A 6,513-nucleotide genomic window follows, 5' to 3' on the forward strand; every position below is an offset into this window, starting at 1 on the left:
TAAGCTCTCCTGACGCCTAGCCTCGTGCCTGATTCCACTCGATCCCATGTGCAGCTTTGCTCACGTATGTAGCCCATTGGCTTCCATGAAGGTTACTCACCTGAGTAAAGCAGGTCACAGATGCAGCAGTTAGCCAGAAAGTCTGGTTTTGTGGTTGAGGCCGTAGCCTGGAGAGCTGGCTAGTGCCTCTGTGTGTGTGTGTCTCCGTCCATTTAGGTGGGCATGTTTCCATTTCCCTCTTGTAACACAGCCTCTCCACTGAGAAACCCAGGAATTGCCGGCTACTCGGCTTCATCAATTCTAAGTCCAGGAGGGACCTCTGGGATCTAGACCTCAGGCTCCCGGTTTCACAGGCCACCTCTCTCCACAGGGGCGGAACTTCACGTGTGAGCTCTGTAAGACACCAATGATAATTACCCTGTCCTTACACGGCTCCTTCCAGCTCAAAGCGCTGTGCCAGCCCTAAAGGGTAGAGCCTCGACCCCCACCTCTGAGTGGAGAGCACTGGTATCCCCATTTTATAGAGGGGGAAACTGAGGCACAGAACAAGGAAGTGACTTGCCCAAGGTAAATCAGCAGCACAGATGAGAATAGAACCCAGGTGTCCTGAGAGCTAATCCCCCACCACCCCTCCTCCTCGATCCTGGGATAGAACCCACAAGTTCTACTAATTCACTGTCCCTGCAGTGCTAACCACTCACCCACGCTCTGTCCTAGAACAGGAGATAGAACCCAGGCGTCCTGATTCCCAGCCCCCTGCTCTAACCACTAGACCCCACTCCCAGATCTGGGAGTAGAACCCAGGAGCCCTGACTTTCTCTACCTCTTGCTTTCCCTCACTAACCTGCCTTCCCCTAGACACCTGCTGCCCCCCAGTGTCTGACTCGGAGCCGGCGCTGGGATGCCTAATGGAAGCACACCCCCTACCGGGGGAGACCCCATAAACCCCAGCAGCCAGGCCAGAGGGGAGCCATCGGTGCCAGGCAGCGGACAAAGGGCCCCTGGAAACCGACGTGGCACTCAGGGGCAGCCGCTTTGCCAAGAAGCCCCCAGCTGCTCCCCCCGCTACATTCCTGGGCGAGAAAGCTGCTGCTGTCATGGCCAGAATGGAATTTAAATAAGCTAGAGTTATAAGCCTCTTGAACCCACCTGAGGACGGAGCTGGGCCTAGATCAGCTCTCTCCCTTGGAGCTATGCTTTGGCACTTCCTGGCGTGCAGGGGGCCGGATCCTGCTCTCGCCTCCAATGGTAAAAACCCAGATCAACCGCCCCTTGCGGCCCCCGGATTAGGGCTCTCGTTTATGGGGAACTCGATCTGCTGCGGCTAGATCAATTTCCCAGCCCTTCAGTCAGGTATTTTTATCACTATATGGCAGCACAGACATGACGGAGTAGTGATTATTGCACTAGCTTGGGATGCAGGAAACCAAGAGTCAATTCCTTGCTTGGGCACGGTTGCTCTGTGCCTCAGGTTCCGCTGGTGGGGGAAGGGGTGTCATATGAGTACATTAGACAGAGAGCAGCTCTGGGAGGGGAGTGTGATCTAGTTAAAGCAGGGGCGGTGGGGATCAGGAGCCAGGACTCCTGGATTCTATTCCCGGATCTAGGAGGAGAGTGGGGTCTAGTGGTTAAAGCTGGGAGCCAGGACACCTGAGTTCTATTCCCAGCTCTAGGAGTGGAGTGTGATCTAGTAGGTTAGAGTAACGGGAAGGTACAGGGAGTCAGGACACCTGGGTTTTAACCCAGGGGGGAGCATGGGTCTAGTGGCTAAAGCAGGGGAGAGTATGAGTCAGGGCACCTGGGTTCTGGTCCCAGCTCTGCTGCTGATTTCCTCTGTGCAAGTGACTTTCCCTGTCTGTGCCTCAGTTTCCCCCTCCGTACACTAATGCCAGCGACCCTCCTTTGCAAAACACTTTGAGATCCATGGAGGAAGCGGGACACTATAAGAGTGGAATCTGATCATGCCCCCAGTTTGCCTTGTCAATGTTTCTCTCCTGGGACCCAGGAAGTCCAGGCTAAGGGACCAATCACTCTCTGGACCCCGTTCTGATCTGAGCACAAATCCAGAGTAAATCCATTTACTTCAGTGAGGTTACTCCAGATTTACACCAGTGTCAATGAGTCCAGCATTAGGCCTTTCCTCTTTACCCTCCTGGTGCAATTGCTATGAATGAAAGCCAGTTATGCACCTAGCAACATTCCCCTTGTAGTCTGTGACCAGGCAAACAGCCCATTACACCATGCTGGCTGCTAGCCAGGGCTGGATCAAACAAGCCATGAAAGGCTCTGTCCCCGCTTCCCAGCAGCCCCGGTCACCCTGAACCTCACTACTCCTAATTCACTTCTCTTGAAGTCCCCAGGTGCTGCGATCTGCAGAGAGCTGGCTGCCTCACTTCTTGATTTCCACTTGCAGGAAGAGAGAGCTCGGGGAGGAGGAGGAAGAGGAAGTGGAAGCCTGGTTTGGAGGATAAGTTGTGAGGCTAGCCCTCAAGAGAGCTGGTTTCTATTCCCAGCTCTGCTGCAGACTCTTTGGGTGAGTCATGTCATTGTGCCGTGCCTCAGTTTCCCCATAATCCTTCCTTGGTCTCATAGATGATCAGTTCTTGGGGGAGGGGACACTGACTGTCTCCCTGTAGGTGCATTTTCACTTGGCATAAGGGTAGTGTCAGCAAACAGGAGGTCAAATCCATGGCAGTTTGTAACTTTCACGAGTTAGAGACTATGCAGGTTTCCTAGGGTTTACCTTGCCCTGCTAACTCAGGTGAAAACTTCAAACTGCCTTGTCTGCCTTAGCTTTGCCATGTGTTAGCCAAAAGTAATCCTTAGCTCTCCTTGCCAGTAGAACTCAAGGTGCTTTACAAAGGAAAACAGGACCATTATCCTCATTTTACAGGTGGGGAAACTGAGGCACAGAACAGACCTGTTCCAGGGCACCCCGCAGGGCCAGAACCCAAATCTCAGAAGTCCTAGTCTCGTACGCCAGCCACTAAGCCACACTGCCTCTCCAAGAACACACCTTTCTTCCGAGTGAAGACAAGGCCTAAGTGAATGTGCAGCCCCCTGCACCGTGGGGCCCTGATCTCAGCTGGGCTCTGGAGGTGCAATTTAGTGCATGTAATTAACAACATTCAAGGAAATACCTGCCCACTGTTATGTTTCTAAGCCATAAGGAACTGCCACCATAATCGGTATTAATCTGTATTACCACAGAAGTCCCAGTCATGGCCCAGGACCCCATGGTGCCAGGCACTGTACATTATTTATTAGGTGTATTATGGTAGCTCCTGGGAGCCCCAGGCATGGCCCAGCACTCCATTGTGCCAGGCGCTGTACAAACACAGAACTCAAAGACAGTCCCTGCCCCCCAGAGCTGCCAATCTCTCTATAAAACAAGAGTTAACACATGGAGACAGACAGACAGACAGTGGGAGCACAAGGAAACAATTCAGTACCGGTCAGCAGACACGAGGTGGTCTCAGCAGGCCAGCGGCCTCACATTTGTCCAGATTTCTGGAGGCATCCCAGGTCAGGGGAGTTTTAAGGAGGCGCTTGAAGTCGGACAATGTGGTGGCTTGGCAGATGTTTACGGGGAGCAGCTCCCAAGCGCGAGGGGGAGCAGGGGAGCCAGGACGAAGGCCGAGATCCTTGAAAATATTTAACTGCCCCGGGCATTCGGTGCCTAAATCCCTGTGAGGATCTGGGCCGCAAAGGCAGGTTGAAAGCTGTCGCCAGTGGGTGACGGAGGCTGGCGTCACGGGCTGACCGGAGACAGGCAAAGGAGATGGCCAGAAAATAATCGGTGTAATAAGACGTGGTGCGTGCTATGGGAAAATCAGGGAACTGAGGCTCTAAGCCCACGCTTTCTGCCTGGAAAAGCCAAGAGGCCAGGGTAATCCGTGCCCCTGGGGATTGCTCTCAGCTAAGAGCTGCTGAGGAAGTGGAGCTAATAGGGAACATTGGCTACAAGGTAAAACCATTTGCAAAGGAAGGTAATTTGAGGGTCAGGTAATTTTCAGACCAGCAGCCAGCACTTCCTGCCTTCCCTCAGCTGATGCACAAAGCTGGAGCCAGCAGAAGGCATTGTGTAAAACAGGAGGGTAGTGTGGTTAAAAGTCAGGACTCCTGGGTTTTGTTTCCAGCTCTGGGTGTGGAGTGGGGTCTCGGAACAAGGGGGTGGGCATCAGGACTCCTGGGTTCTATTCCCAGTTCAGGGGAGCGGGATCTAGTGGTTAGAATGGGGAGGGGGGCTGGGAGTCAGAACCCCTTGGTTCCTTTCCCTGCTCAGGGATGGGAATAAGGTCTAGTGGTTAGAGCAGGCTGCAGGGATGGTCGCCAGGACTCCTGACTCCTAGCTGCAACTCTGCCAAAGCCTCTGTGCATGACCCTAGGCACGCCCCTCTGCACCTCAGTTTCCCCACCTGTAGAACGAAGACAGTCAAGCTGCTCCAGGAAGGTTTGCCATGCGCGTGGGATCGTGGTGCTAGGGGGCTGCAAGGCCCCCAGATTTCTGGAGGAGAGGGGGAGACCTAAATGAGTGCCCCTACCGCTTTAAGACCGCAGTGTGCGTCATTCTGGCCCTGGCTGTTATCCCCGCCTGGCGGCCGAAGGGTTAACAGCGGCTCGCCGGCCGCCTGGCTCTTTACGGCTGCGAACAGCTGGGAGGGGGGCAGGAAGCGGCTCCACCAATCGGGAGCTGGGAGGAAGCAGCCTGGGAGGATATTTGGTTTCACGTCTACCTTCTGCGTCCGAATTAAGGCGGGAGGGTGTACATGCATTATTCCAGTGGAATCTGCCTGATTTCCTCTTCCACTCCATGGGTCCTGCTAAACCGCCCCACAGGGAGAACAAAACAGCTCATTCAGGGCCTTGCCAGGGGACTTGCGACAGCAGGGATTAGACCCGTTTATGAAATCATGGCACCCGCAGCAGGCATGAAACATTAAAGCCCCCGTGACTGGCTAATGCACTACACAGGGATTAGCTTGGGTGTCAGCAACCAGGGTGCAAGGAGGTGGGCAGCTTTGGCTGCCACCAAGAGCAGCATGCAGGCTGGCTCCTTTGCAGGTGTCAGGTGGGTGACGGGGGTCCTACCTGCCTCGTGGCTTCTATGGGAGTTTGGGCCTTGGCAAGTGGCAGGCCCGAGTGTGTTCCCAAGGGTGGGGTGAGCTGAGTCTGTGTGAGGGCACGTGGAGCCATGCAGTGATGAACGCTTTAGCCTTGCGTTTCAGCACAGTTGTTGTGCCTGACTCCAGAGGTGGCTGCATTTCGCTGCTGAGTGAGTGATCTCTGTGCAGTGTCGCTGTGTGGCTGTTAAATAGCTGCCCTGCCCTGCCCCAGAGGTGGCTGCATTTTGGTGCTGAGCGAGTGATCACTGGGTAGCATCGTTATTTAACTGCCATGCCCCACCCCAGAGGTGGCAGCACTTGGGGACTGAGTGAGTGTTCGCTGGGTAGTGTTGCTTTGTGGCTCTCAAACAGCTGCTGCACTTTCTCCCCTTTGCCCCCCACCCAGAGGTGGCTGTATCTCAACAGTGAGTGAGTGCTCTCTTTTCAGCATTGCTGTGAATCTGTTAAATAGCTGCCATGCCCCACCCCAGAGGTGGCTGCATTTCAGCATAGGGCAAGTGATCCTCATGTGTCCTCTTTGCTGTGCACCTGCTAATTAGCTGCCATGGCCCACCCCAGAGGTGGCTGCATTTCGCTGCTAGGCAAGCCATCTCTGAGCAGTGTCACGGCTTGACTGTTAAGCAGCTGCCATGTCCCACCCGTGAAGTGGCTGCATTTCAGCACTGAGCAAGTGACCCCCGTCCTGTCACCATGCACCATGCACAGGGGTCACCCCACAAGAGGCAGGTATTTCAGCTTTGGCAAGTCATCTCTATGTAGTTCTGCTATGCAGCTGTCAAACCGCAGCTGTGTCCTACCCCAGAGGTGGCTGCAATGTTGGGGCGAGTGTGATGCTCTCTGTGACTCATTTTGCTTGTGCAAAGTGTTTTGGGATGGGAAGTGTGCAAGGAACTTGGCACGAAGTTGCATTTCAAGAGAGATCGAAATCAGGACTGTGGCACACCCTGCTAGCTGTGACAGCTGGGCTGTTCCTGATTGAGATTTCAGAACAACCAATAAAGAAGTCCTACCTGTTCCGGAAATTGTCCTGACCCCAGAACCTGCTGGCCCCAGGACTTTAGGGGTTTACCCATGCAGTGTGGATCTGACCCATACAGCTCTTTGTTGCCCCATGGTGGCAACAGCAGGTGGTTTTAGGAGCTCCCAGTTTTGGGAGATTCTCGCTCCATTTTCCCAGCCTGAAATGCAAAAATAATTGGGGACTAGCTGGTGTAAATGGGCATCACACCATCGGCGTCAATGTGGCCAGATCCCCAGCTGGTGTAAATAGGCATTGTGTCATTGGTGTCAATAGGGCCAGATCCCCCACTGGTGTAAATGGGTGTTGCTCTCTTCTCAATGAAGCCCAGCATCTCAAGCTCAATGCACCCAGAGGCGCGAAAGGAGT

This window comes from Lepidochelys olivacea, assembly GCF_965140295.1.
Source record: "Lepidochelys olivacea isolate rLepOli2 genome assembly, chromosome: 20".
Lineage (NCBI taxonomy): Eukaryota > Metazoa > Chordata > Testudines > Cheloniidae > Lepidochelys > Lepidochelys olivacea.